Source organism: Triticum aestivum, chromosome 6D (assembly GCF_018294505.1).
Source record: "Triticum aestivum cultivar Chinese Spring chromosome 6D, IWGSC CS RefSeq v2.1, whole genome shotgun sequence".
Classification (NCBI taxonomy): domain Eukaryota; kingdom Viridiplantae; phylum Streptophyta; class Magnoliopsida; order Poales; family Poaceae; genus Triticum; species Triticum aestivum.
Window position 1 is genome coordinate 332,264,260 of NC_057811.1, and position 14,662 is coordinate 332,278,921.

Consider the following 14,662-nt stretch of genomic DNA (forward strand, 5'->3'; position numbering starts at 1 on the left):
TGGCGCCGGAGTAGGTTCGTCGGGCGTGAATGCGGACGCTGCTTCAGTGACTTAACTGCAGGTGCGTTGGGTCACTGACACGTGGGCCCAACGGGCATCTGGCCCGCATGTCAGTGACACACCAACTGCACCTGCAGTTAAGTCCGGTGAATGCGGCATTGACGTTCTGGAGAGACGGTGACCGTTTCAGGCGGGAAGCACGCGCTAGCAATGGAAGGGGTTTCAGTAGGCCAGGGCGGTCAGACGCTGGCGTGGTGGTAAAATGTGAACTCATGGATGACGAGCCTTTGAAGTGTATGTGGCACGTATTGACAACCAAGCGTCCATGCAACCGGTCTTGTCACCAGCTAGCCTTCGACGACCATCGTTAGACACCACACAACCATGCATAACTTACGAATAATGGACGAATCGATCAGACACACACTCCTGTGCAGTGGCACTATGATCGGTCGCTCACGATAGTACATACTCATCCAAACGATAGTACATACTGTTGAGGATATAAACCTTAGAGTCACCTGCCCGGAGGGGCCGGGTTACTCATTCGCCTGAAGCCCGGCGCCAAGCTTGAAGACGGTGGGCCAAAGATGGGCTTAAGACCCGGAGATGGCTTAAGGCCCGTAGTTACAACCGTCATTATGGTAGAACTTGTAGTGTAAGGCAAGAATAGTTGAGAGTCCGAGCCGGACACTCTTATGAGCCGGCCGGGACTCTGAGAGCTGCTGGGCGTCAACCTCTCTATATAAAGGGACGACCCGGCGGCGGTTTAAGGGCAAGAAAGATCTCGTCGAGAGCCAGGCATAGCAGTTAAGCTCCCTGGTCATCGAAACCCTAATCAATACCACCTCAACTGGACGTAGGCTTTTACCTTCACTGTAAGGGGCCGAACCAGTATAACCTTCGTGTTCCTTGTCCCGTTTAACCCCTTCAAGCTTCCTAGCTGCGATGGCTCCACGACTAAGTCCTAGCTCGAGGACATCTGCCGTGATAATTCCACGACAATTGGCGCCCACCGTGGGGCCAGCGCACAGTGGATTTGAGTTCTTGAAGGGCGTCTTCGAAGGGCTCAAGGGATACGTTGTGGGCCGGATGACCAAGAGTCATCGCGGCAAGCTCTACATCGACGATGCAAACTAGGGCCCCGACGCCGGCTCAGTGGAGTACGGATACCGGGTCCCCTTCGGCGGAATTCATGTTTTCATTGGCAAGATTGGTGAGCCGGGCCCTGAGCCGGATCTCTGCGCCGATCTCATCGAGACGGCTCAGCGCGCACGACCCGCCCGGGCCCCGCCTGCCTTGAAGCATGCTTTTGTGGGATGCATCCATGGAGGGCTCTCCGATGGATCTGGATCTGGTGAGGAGACGGCCGCCGGCTCTGACGGCGAGTCGTCCACAGATGAGTCAAACTCGTTGTATCAACTTCAAGATGGCAGGCTCATGGGTGGTTCCGATGGTGACAGTATTCCGGACCCGTTTCAGCCGCCGAGCCGGGTTGGAATCTTCATGGCCGGTGCACATCCTGTTCAGAACCCCGCCGCCGGGTCAGGAAACCCGGTGCCCTCACCGGCTCAGGTGCTGATGGATCTCACGGACAAGATGACGGCCCTGTTAACCGCCACGGTTGACCCGGCGGATCAAGCTCAGCATGACGCGGAGGTGGCGCAGTTAAAACTGGATCTAGTGAAAGCCAAGGAGGACCTGGCGGCGGAAGGGATCAGGATGGTTGCGGAGAGGGCGGCTCTCGACGCCCAGACTCAGTTGATTCAGGCGCAGTCCTTCCGGCTCACGATGGATCAGAACGCGTCCAATGAGAAGGAGGCATCAAAAGGCCCAATCTCGACTCCCTCCGGTCTACGATCCTCGAAACCTCTTCAACACGCCAGGTGCAGGGTCTAGTAACCCGCCGGGGATCATGGTGCCCGGGTCTGGGACCCCTGTTCAGCCACAAGTGAGGGGGCCTCCCCGGGTGAACCCTGCCCCGCCTCAGTATGTGCCAATACCACCGGGTCATTATGCTAACCCGCTGGAGAACATGGTCGCCGCAGCAGCGCGGCTGGCGGCTCTCCCAATTGACGGCGACTCTCCAACGGCCGTTGAAACCCGCCGGATCAAAGAACTCCTTCAGACAGCGCTGGCGCAGCAAGAGGCATACTCGTACAGCCAGGACAGGATCCACTCAACCCCTCGTCCAGGCCGGAGCCCGAGTTATAGCAGGCACATGGTCTCAGTGACCGGCTCAAGTAATGTCCGACGCCATGACCCGCCCCCTGGCCATGGCCCGGCTCATAACGAAGCTTTTCACGCAACAGACCAAGACAGAGCGCGGCAAGAGGCGGAGCAGGTGCCTCAGTTGACGGCTTACCAAACCCCCCCGGCTTATCCGACGACTTCCGTCGACGTGGGTATCCCTACGAGGACTGGAGGTGTCCCCTGCTTAGTGCCGGCTCTCCGCAATGAACGTCTGCCCAAGGACTTCAAAGGGCCTAGGAAAGTGCCTAATTACACGGCGGACTTACAACCTAGAGCCTGGATCGAGAGTTACGAGATGGCCATGGAATTGCTGGAGGTAAGTGAAGCAGCGATGGCCAAGTACTTCACCATGATGTTAGATGGGACTGCCCGCACTTGGTTGAAAGGGCTACCACCGAACTCCATCGGGTCTTGGGCTGAGTTGAAAGCCCGGTTCATCCAAAACTTCAAGGATACCTGTAGGCAGTCTATGTCAATTGTGGATTTGACTAACTGTAAACAGCAGGAGGGTGAGTCTACGACGCATTGGGTTCGCCGGGTCAAAGAGATCATACATTCATCTGATAAGATGGATGCCGGCTCTGCAGTCTTAATGTTGGAGCAGAATTGTCGTTTCCTGCCCCTGAAGATGAAACTCGGGCGGCTTAAGCGCGACTGCAATGATATGGGTACGCTGATGGCGGCTCTCGTCAAGTACGCCGACTCTGATAGTACCAAGGACCCCGCTTCGGATGATGAAAGGACAGGGAAGGGAAAGAATAACGACAATGGCAAGGGTCCTCAGCATAACCCGGGGAACCAAGGAGGTGGCAAGCGTAAGGCCGACGACAGCCTAGAGTTTGTGGCCAACGCCAGCTCACAAGGGAATAACCAGCGACGCAAGGGGAGGCCACCTCCCCGAGCCGGCGGGTCAGGCCCGACGGTGGAGCAGCTGTTGAATGAGCCATGTCCAAGGCATGGCTCTAGAGAGAAGCCAGCTACTCATCTATGGAAGGATTGTGCAATCATGAAGGCCTTTAAGAATTCCAACGCCTTTAATGGCAACAATGGCCCGGGCGGCGGCTCAAGAGCGGGCGGCTTTCATGGCCCGGGCGGCGGTTCAAAGTCTAATCCTCAGAACGGTTAAGGGGGCTTTAATCAGCAGTCTGGCCAGGGTCATCAATAGCAGCAGAGGGTTATCAGACCAATCCAAAGCAGCTTAGCGGTGGACAGTATCATGTATTTACCACCAGTCTGTGTAAGCGAGATCAGAAGCTTCATCAGAGGGCTGTGAATGCTGTTGAGCCGGCGGTTCCACGCTATTTAAGATGGTCTGAGCAGCCTATCGTGTGGAGTAGGGAGGATCACCCTCCCCGGGTGGATAATCCGGGTCACTTGGCCTTGGTGGTGGCTCCTCAGATGGGAGGATATAAGTTCACTAAGGTACTCATGGATGGAGGCAGCAGCATCAACATCCTCTATTATGAGACTTTCCGTCGTATGGGGTTGATTGATAAGAACCTCAGCCAGTCAAACACTATTTTCCATGGTGTGGTGCCTGGTAAGTCGGCTTATCCAGTCGGCAAGATCGAGTTGGAAGTGGCCTTTGGAGACGAGCACAACTACAGGGTGGAAAAATTGACCTTTGAGGTGGTCAAGATAAGAAGCCCGTATCATGCCATATTTGGGCGGCCGGCTTACGCCAAGTTCATGGCACGGCCGTGTTACGTGTATTTACAGCTCAAGATGCCGGGTCACAATGGGACCATTATGGTTCACGGCAGCCGGAAGGTGGCCTTGGAGTGTGAGGAAGGCGACGCAGCTTATGTAGAGTCTATTTGTGCAACAGAGGAGTTGAAATTTTACAAGGACAATGTTGACCCAACAGATATGACCTCTCTGAAGAAACCGACTACGGAGCATGAGCCGGCAATGAAATTTAAGTCGGCTGATGAGACTAAACTTGTTGATTTCGTTCCAGGTGATTCATCTCAGCAGTTTAGCATCAGTGCCAATCTGGATCCGAAATAGGAAAGCGCGCTCATCGAGTTCATCCGTGAGAATAGGGGCATTTTTGCATGGAAGCCTTCTGACATGCCAGGTGTACCTAGAGAACTCGCTGAGCACACTCTCAATGTTGATCCAAAATTTAAGCCGGTCAGGCAATTCCTTCGGCGGTTTAATGAAGAGAGGCGGAAAGCCATTGGTGAAGAGGTGGCCCGGCTCTTGGCGGCCGTGTTTATTGTTGAAGTTTTTCACCCAGAGTGGTTAGCTAACCCGGTGCTCGTGCTCAAGAAGAACGGCACCTGGCGGATGTGTGTGGACTATACGGACTTAAATAAGGCATGTCCGGCTGATCCTTTTGCTTTTCCCTGAATTGATCAAATCATTGATGCTACGGCGGGTTGCGAGCGCTTAAGTTTCTTGGATGCTTATTCTGGATACCATCAGATTAAAATGGCAGTTAAGGACCAGGAGAAGACGGCGTTCATCACTCCCTTTGGAGCCTTCTGCTATGTGTCTATGCCCTTTGGACTCAAGAGCGCACAGGCGACTTATCAGCGTTGCATGCAGAACTGTCTTCATAACCAGATTGGGCGCAATGTGCATGCTTATGTGGATGATATTGTGGTTAAGTCCAGGGAGAAGGAAACCTTGATAGATGATCTAAGGGAAACCTTTGATAATCTCCGGGTCTACAAAATGATGCTTAACCCGGCCAAGTGTGTTTTTGGTGTTCCTGCAGGCAAGCTCTTGGGTTTCTTGGTTTCTAACAGAGGCATTGAAGCTAACCCAGAGAAGATCAAGGCAATCACCTCTCTGGCTAAGCCGGCGTGTATAAATGACGTCCAGCGGCTGGCGGGTCGTATCGCTGCTTTAAGCCGGTTTATAAGCCGTTTGGGTGAGAAGGCCATGCCATTGTACCAGTTGATGAAGAAAACTGATAACTTTGTCTGGAATGATGCCGCTAATACTGCTTTTGAGGATTTGAAGAGACAGCTGGCAGAGCCCCCTGTCCTTGCTGCTCCGGTTGACAAGGAGCCTTTATTGCTATATGTAGCTGCTGACACACGGGCTGTCAGTGTGGCTGTAGTGGTGGAGCGCAAGGAAGAGGGTAAGGAGCATCCGGTTCAGCGGCCGGTTTATTATGTCAGCAAAGTGCTCATCGAGTCCAAACAGCGGTATCCACACTGGCAGAGGCTTGTTTATGGTGTGTTCATGGCAAGCCGGAAGCTTAAGCATTATTTCCAGGGTCACCCCATCACTGTGGTCAGTTCCGCCCCCCTTGGAGATATCATTCAAAACAGAGAGGCCACAGGGAGAGTGGCTAAGTGGGCTATAGAGCTCGGGCCTCATGGTCTGAAATACATACCACGCACTGTTGTTAAATCTCAAGCCTTGGTGGATTTCATCAACGATTGGACAGAGCTACAAGTGCCCGAACAAAAGCCGGATAACACATATTGGACTATTCACTTCGACGGGTCCAAGCAATTGGAGGGCTCGGGGGCTGGAGTCGTGTTGGCTTCCCCTAAAGGTGACAAGTTCCATTATGTGCTACAGTTGATGTTTCCTTGCACTAACAATGCGGCTGAGTATGAGGCTTTGCTCCATGGTCTTCGGATGGCTAAGGAGATGAGTTTGAGCCGGGTAAGGTGCTTCGGCGACTCAGACTTGGTGGCTCAACAAGTATCAGGCAAGTGGGACTCCAAGGACCCTCTCATGGCGGCTTATCACCGTGAAGTTGATGCCATTGCTGGGCACTTTCAGGGTTACCAAGTAGAGCACATCGATCGCAGGAAGAACGAGGCGGCTGATGCTTTAAGCCGGCTGGGCTCTCAGCGAAAACCGGTGCCGCCTAATACTTTCCTGGACGTCTTGCATAACCCTTCTGTTAAGTTGCCTACAGAGGAAGACTTGGCTGTCCCTGACCCGGAGGCACGACTGGTGGCGGCTCTCCACATCATCCCGGACTGGACAGTGCCCTATCTGGCTTACATGACCCGGGGAGATTTGCCTGAGGATGAAACTTTGGCCAGACAAATAACCCGGCGGTCTAAGTCAATGGTTGTTATCAATGGTGAGCTGCATCGCCGCAGTGTTACGGGAGCGTTCCAGCGTTGTGTCTCCCCTGAGGAAGGTCAAGAGATCTTGCGTGAGATTCATGAAGGGGATTGTGTCCATCATGCCGGCTCAAAATCCCTTGTGGCCAAGGCTTTTCGTCATGGTTTTTATTGGCTGACGGCTCATGCTGATGCGGAGGACTTGGTCAGTAAATGTGATGGTTGCCAAAGGTTCTCGCGACGGGCTCATGTGCCGGCTCAGGAGCTGAGGATGATCCCAATTACTTGGCCCTTTGCGGTCTGGGGGCTTGACATGGTTGGGCCTTTTAAAAGGTCCAAGGATAAAAAGACCCACCTCTTGGTGGCAGTTGACAAGTTCACAAAGTGGGTTGAAGCAGAGCCAGTTAGCAAGTGTGACGCAGCCACGGTGGTTCAGTTCATGAAAAGGGTGATATTTCGCTTTGGCTTTCCACACAGCATTATAACTGACAATGGTACCAACCTGTCCAAAGGCGCCATGGAGGAGTTTTGTCAACGAGAGCATATTCGACTTGATGTTTCATCAGTGGCTCACCATCAATCCAATGGTCAAGCTGAGAGAGCTAATCAGGAGATTCTGAAAGGCATCAAGCCCCGACTTTTGGCCCCTTTGCAACGGACGCCGGGTTGTTGGGTGGAGGAGTTACCCTCCGTGTTATGGAACATCAATACTACTCCTAACAGGTCTACGGGTTTCACGCCTTTCTTCACGGTTTATGGAGCGGAAGCGGTCCTCCCTAGTGACATCCGTCATGACTCGCCTCGAGTGGCGGCTTATGTTGAGGCGGATAATGAACAGGCGCGCCAAGATGCTCTTGACTTGTTGGACGAACAACGTGATGTGGCAGCAGCTCGCTCAGCGATTTACCAACAAGACCTGCGCCGTTATCCCAGTCACCGGGTTAAATCCCGGGTCTTCCAGGAAGGTGATCTGGTGCTCCGGCTCATCCAAGATCAAACAGATGCGCACAAGCTATCCCCGCCTTGGGAAGGGCCCTTTGTGGTCAGCAAGAATTTGCACAACGGGTCATATTACCTCATTGACATTCGGGAGCACAAAGATTCACGTAAGTCGGAGGAAGAGACCCGTCGGCCGTGGAACATAGCTCAGCTTCGGCCTTATTACACTTGAGCCACCGGCTCTCATAATGTACATATTTCTCTAGCCATGTATATATTATGATAAGCAATAAAGCAGGACCTCTGTCCTTTTTTCTCCTCCAAAGGTGAACGTGTTGTTTCCATTGCAAGATCACATGATAACTTGAAGGAGGATCCGGCTTATGATCGTATTCGAATCTAGCCGTACGCAATATAATCACTTGGGGGCTTCCTGTTCAAACATAGGTCGTATTCGAACCAAAGAGAACATAGTTGTCGATACCCATTTGATTGGCAAAGTGCCGAGCTTATTGGGGAGTTTTCTTTGATCATATTTGAATCATAGTTCAACCCCCTTTGGGAACCGACGTGGATCGTATTCGAATCAGCGTCGTTAAACAACTCCTAAGGTCATTTGGGGGCTTCCTGTTCAAACATGGGTCGTATTCGAACCAAAGAGAACATAGCTGTCGGTACCCTCTGCTTGATCGGCATCGCCAAACCCACTGGGCTATATGATCGCATTCGAATCTTAGATTAACCCCTTTGGGACGGGTCTTTGGTCGTATTCGAACCGGAATCCCCTGAGTTTTGATTTTCTGATTTACAACGAGTTCTTCTGATTGTATCAACAGTGTACACGGCGGTTCTTATTCCGCCGGCTTAACTTTGATTCACAGTGCTAGTCGAACACAATCGGCGTTATTAAGACTGGTAAACCGGAATTGAGGTACCAACCTTATTACCCGGGTTATATAAACCAGAAGTGTGCTTGAAGGCCGGTAAGTGTGTTATTACGGTTATATCAAGGACATAATTGAGGACCAGTCTTTTGTGACTTAGATTCATATTCCGGGTTATATGTATAAGACTATGATTCTCAGTGCGGTAAGCCGCCTAGAGACTTGTGATTTGTTTTTCTATGCAGGATAGTTAAAGACAACTATTTGAGCTTAAGGAACATGAATGATCACTTATGACCCGGAGGAATATAAGGAAGCAACTTCAATGGAATTAAGCATTCAGCACGTGCACGATGGCACGACAGAGTTAAAATGTTGATCCTATTCTATTACAAGACTCCCCGAGTCCAAAAGGGTGAAGCATTGTTTAAACAAACCGCCTACAGAGTTAAGATGCTTGCTGGGTCGAAGCTTCCAGCTCATCCCTCTCCGCTCCTCCGGCTGTTCCCAAGACCTGGAAGGTTGACGATTTCCAGTCAATGCCGCTCAAAGCTTCAAATTGAGCTTCCTCGTCAATTAAGCCGGCCAGGTCAATTTCCGGGGCAAAGGTGTGCTTACGAGTCGGCGGGACTAAGCTGATAGCTTCATAACGCGGCGTGGGGATCCTCTGATTCTCTGCATCGTAGCCCGGCTGGTACTTGGTCAGATCCGTGTCATTTCCAATCAGGGTGGCCACCGGGCGCACGATATTCACGCAGGCTGCAAAGTCCTTTTGGTCGAAAGGGGTGCCGTCTTCCTTCAAGCTAGGGTAGCCAAGTGCAATGTCCGTCGGGTCTAGTTCTGGAAGGAAGGCCTTGGCCCGGCTCAGTGCAGCTATGGCTCCGGCTCTTGCAGAGGCCCGTCGCAGCTCTTGGACGCGCTGAAGAAGAACGGCCAGCCGGCGAAGTACTTCCGCCAGGTGAGTCGGGACCTCATTGGATAGGGCCACCACAGCCAAAGCCCGCTGTGACCCGGTGTAGAGTTGCTCCACCAGGGTGTACACGGCCTTCAGCTTGGTCTGCACGTTCTGATTGAGGTTGGCGCTTCTGGGACCTGTTTAACAAAGTAAGATAAGCCGTTCTTAGTGATGGGAGTTATGAGATATAAAGGTTATGAACTTATCGAGAGCCGGCGGAAAAACTTACCGAAGATGGCAGCGACCATTTGTGACACATGGCGTTTTAAGCCGGAGAGTTCGGCGGTTCTCTCCGACAGAGCCTTCTCCGCCTGTTCGGCCCGGCTTACAAGAGCAGCCTTTTCTTCGGCCCAAGTCTTCCTTTCAGTTTCAAAGTCCTTCTTCAGCTTCTCTTGAGCAGCAATACTGGACACAAATTTGGCGTTGGCTTTCCGGGTCTCAGTTTCCTGAGTCTTCAGCCGGCTCTTCAGATCAGAGATATCAGCCTCAAACTTCTTGCAAGCAGCCTGCACAATTTCTGGGTTATAGTATGAACAGTTATTATGCAACTTCAAAGTCCCAAGCACTTTCCAAGCAAAGACACTTGGCACTTGGGGGCTAATGCATGTTGAAAGTTTCTATCTACAAAATTGCCGGTTCATGCGAGTAAGCCAGAAGATAAGTCTACAACATATTCTATCATAAGTAGTAGACTTGGGGGCTAGAGTATGGTAAAGATAACTATGCAGTAAGCAAGAAGAGTGGTACCTCAGACTTCTCCTGTATCTGATTCACCATGTCGATCTCCAAATCCCGGCTCTTGTGCACCTGACTGACATAGCCGGAGACGATCTCTCCGATGCTCAGGTTAGCATAGTTGGTGAGGTCCAGATTGGCCCGGCGGCGCTCTAGCAACTCTTCCTTGGTAGAGCACTTGGCCAGCGCAGTGGGTCTCCCGGGCTCAACAAACTCCGTCCGGGTGATTACCACGTCCGGTTCATCGGCCGGCTGAGCCGGGCTGGAGGTCTCTGGATTAGCAGAAGTCTCTGCGATTGGCTTGTCGGTTGGAGCGGTGGCTTCAGGAGCAGAGGCAACTGGCGGCTCTTGAGCTGAAACCTCCGGCTCAGTCACGACCGGCTCTTCGGCCGGCTTATTCTTCTTTGCTCTTTTGCTGAGCTTTGCTTGAGCACTGAAAGGACAAAAAGTTAGTACAAAGGTATGAGTAAAGATAAGTACAACAAGAGATGATTATCATTACCCGGGCACGGTCTTGAAAGCCGGCAGGTTCGATTGCATAGAGTCGCCAGAGGAGGGTGAAGTTTCCTGATAATTCGAGTCAGAAGAGTTGAGCGGTTGACGTATAACACCCGCCAAAGGATGAAAAGGATATAAGTTGGAGATAACCTCGGTCCGGCGCTTCCTTGACGCCTCAGGTGGACCGGAGGAGAGATCGGCATCCTTGTTGGTCCGGGTGTGCCGCCGGCTCTCATGAATATGTTGCTTCAAAATAAATTGAGGATCTTTATAAGCTAAAGGATGTGAAAATCTTACTTTCCGGGTTACCCTTCGGACTTTCAGCCTTGGCAAGGGCTCCGAGTCGGAGGGAAGTGTCATTACCTCTTCAACCACCGGGTTACTTGCTCCGGTGTCATCCTGTTGATGAACAGTATTGATAAGGTGGACAGAAATAAACAAGAAATACAACAAGAGCTTACAGGTTCAGGGGTTACCTCTGACTCGGAGCTGTCGCTTAGTTGCAGCAGCTCTGAAGCAGCAGGCCTACTTCCCTTCTTGCGGGGAGCGGCTCTCTTGGCGGCTTTCTTAGCCTTCCTGGCCTTTTTGGCCACCTCATGGTCATATTTGACCTTTCAGAAGTTGTCATCAGCCTGAAAAATACAATGACGATTTCTTAAGGTTCAGATGAAAGTTATCTACAGAAGAAAATAACATGTTCAGCTCAGCGGCTTACCGCTGGGGCCGGGTTGGTCTTGCAGAAGGGGCTTAAGCCGGTCCTCCCGCAGTCTGCCAAGCTCTCGTTCAAGAGGGCCTTGTTCATGTCTTCAGCAACGTCTTCAGGAAGATCGTTGCGACTGTGTCGCAGGGGGTCATCTTTCCGGCATGTGTACTCACACATTAAGCCGGGGCGGCGGCTTAAGGGGATCACCCGCCACGAGATCCAGACTCGGACCAGATCAATGCCATTAAGGCCATTTCCCAGGAGAGCCTTGATTTTGTTGATGGTGGGGATCAGAGGTTGGCGCTCTGCCTGAGATAACTTGTCTGACAGAGGGTGAGTTGGTTCCAGACGCGAAGGACGAAAGCCGGGCAGCAGGCTCTCGTCAGCCGGCGAAGTGTCTTGGCAGTAGAACCACGTCTGGTTCCAGTCCTTTGGGTGGCTTGGCGGCTCGGCGTAAGGAAAAAGGCAGTCTCTCCGTCGCTGAATGGAGATTCCACCAAGTTCTAAACTCGGCCCGTTGGCGCACTCGTTCTGGCGGTTCAGATAAAAAAGCTCTCTGAAGAGCAGCAGGCTGGGCTCTTCTCCAAGGTAGACCTCGCAGAATACTTGGAAGTTGCATATATTCGACACCGAATTGGGTCCTATGTCTTGTGGCCGCAGATCAAAGAAATTCAGCACATCTCTAAAGAACTTTGAGCTGGGCGGTGCGAAGCCCCGGCTCATGTGATCAGCAAAAATTACCACCTCCCCGTCCCTTGGCTGTGGTCTCTCCTCTGATGGGTCGGGGGCACGGTAGGACATGACGTCCTTCTTGGGCAGGTAACCCGACTTCACAAAATCCGCTAAGGTCTCGTCGGTGACGTTGGACCTCATCCAATTGCATGTGATGGGTGCTTTGGGAGCTTTGGGAGGCATGGTGAAAGTCGGAAGCCTATGATAAAAGGAAATGTCCGGTTTAATTATAAGCCGGAGGAAATTTACAATTCAATGTTTAAAGTGGCGGCTTATGGAGGGGCCTAATGACATATAGCTAAGTGCATCGGGTTATCTAAGCCGCTGGAGGTATTGAGAGTAATTCAATTGTCTACAGCTTTGTCGTAAATGAGCCGGAAAATTTTACGGCGCGTGGCTTCTTTTGAGTCGGAAGGTTTTACGGCGCGTGGCTTCTTTAAGCCGGAAATGTAAGCCGCCATAGCTCAGCAGATGCGGTTTTTTACTAAGTGTGGTGAAAACAGGTTTCACACATCGCAGTAACTAATTTGGATCAAAATGGTCGACCAAAGAGGAAAGTTTCTAGACCTAAAACAGACGCAGAAGAAGTTCGTGGGTTCGAACGGAGCCTCTATGCAGTAAAAGGGGATCTATATACATTGGGAATGGAAGTGAAACAGCTACCACAACAGTTTTGTGTAGTCTAAAGATCAAAAAAGGTGCTAAAAATGAAATCTACCGAGGACTCACGAGGAACGGCGATGAACACGGGAAGAACAGGAAGAAACCCTACTGCAGATTTGTTCTACGGGGTAGCAAAGACTTACAGGTGCTGGAAAGGTGCGGAGGTCGCCGCAGTTTGTCTGGTCAAGTCAGGTTGATGTAGCGGCCGGAGTTGGTGAAGACAAGAAGACCCGCGACGGCGGCGGCGGTGGAGCTCGAGTACAGCACAGTGGCGAGAGGAAGAAGATGGAGGTGGCAAAGTGACTGGAGGCTCATTGGGCCGGGCTATTTATAAGGCGAGGCTCATAAGTGGGCGCGAGAAACAAGGAGGCCACGGCGTGGTTATCTCGCCATAAAAACGCCTCGATTTTCAGGACGGCAGTTAAAGATAAGATCCGTTGCGGATATGGTGGAGTAAAAAATGGACTTAATGGAAGATGACGTCACGGCGGATTACCCGGAATCCAGAGGATGACGTCACGCCGGGTTATGGCCTTCACACAATTGTATGCCGGAGATTTTCTGTCGAAAGGATTGAAGATTGACATGAGCCGGCTCAAATCAATCTGGGGCCTAATGTTGAGGATATAAACCTTAGAGTCACCCGCCCGGAGGGGCCGGGTTACTCATAACGGTCATCGCCTGAAGCCCGGCGCCAAGCTTGAAGACGGTGGGCCAAAGATGGGCTTAAGACCCGGAGATGGCTTAAGGCCCGTAGTTACAACCGTCATTATGGTAGAACTTGTAGTGTAAGGCAAGAATAGTTGAGAGTCCGAGCCGGACACTCTTATGAGCCGGCCGGGACTCTGAGAGCTGCTGGGCGTCAACCTCTCTATATAAAGGGACGACCCGGCGGCGGTTTAAGGGCAAGAAAGATCTCGTCGAGAGCCAGGCATAGCAGTTAAGCTCCCTGGTCATCGAAACCCTAATCAATACCACCTCAACTGGACGTAGGCTTTTACCTTCACCGTAAGGGGCCGAACCAGTATAACCTTCATGTTCCTTGTCCCGTTTAACCCCTTCAAGCTTCCTAGCTGCGGATGGCTCCACGACTAAGTCCTAGCTCGAGGACATCTGCCGTGATAATTCCACGACACATACCATTTTTCTTCTTCTTCTTCTTCTAGTCTTCTTCTTCTTATACTTCTTCTTCTTCTCCTTCTACTCTTCTTCTTCTTCTTCTTCTTCTTATTCTTCTTCTTCTTCTTCTTCTTCTTCTTCTTCTTCTTCTTCTTCTAGTCTTCTTCTTCTTCTAACTTTCTTACTCCCATTTTTGCAGGTTTGATTCACTTCATGGAAGCAGCATTGATGGACTGCTAGTGTTTAGTTCTTGGTTTCATTTGTATTGATGAACAATGTGAAACTATGTATGTATATATGGATGAACTCCGTGAAACTATGTATGTATTGGATCTTTTAATACCCTATGTGTTTTTTTGCATTGATGGACTACTAGATGTTTGATACATGGGCTATGTTTGAGGTTGAAACTATATATATCATATATATCTTTTGAAAATGCAGAGATATAACAGAAAACAAAAAAAAAACAGAAACAATACAGGCACTTTGCCATCCGCCGCCGACGGCAAAGGGGTCTTTGCCGTCTGCCACCGACGGCAAAGAGGCCACGTGGCAGCAACCTGTGCAATCTGGGAGCTGGCCCATTTGGTTCCTTTGTCGTCTGTGCCAGACGGCAAAGGCTGTGGGAGTTTGCCGTCTGTGGCGGACGGCAAAGGCTTGGGGGGCATGACGTATGGCTGACGTTAGATAGCAGAAGACAAAGGGGAGGGCATGTTTGTCATCTGCTGGCGACGGCAAAGCCTCCCGTTAGCCACCTAACGTGGCTAACGCTTGTTATTTCCCGTCCATGATCTTTGCCGTCTGCCAACGACAGCAAATGGTCTTTGCCGTCCGCTTTGAGGAAGTAGACAACAAAGATCATCTTTACCGTACCTTTCTTTGCCGGGCACCTTTGCCGCCAGTGGCAGACGGCAAAGAGATTTGCCGTCCGCTTTTGGTTCCTTTGCCATCTGCCATGGCAGACGGCAAAGAAGCTGATTCCTGTAGTGGGTGTTGGTGAAGGAGAAAATCAGTGCACAACCGAGACCAAGTTTCACAATTGTGCGACCACCAAGGTCGAAGGCAATCTACCGCCAAGGTGCTAAGGCCATCCCATGACATCCATGCACCGACATCCGACCCACCTGAACACAAG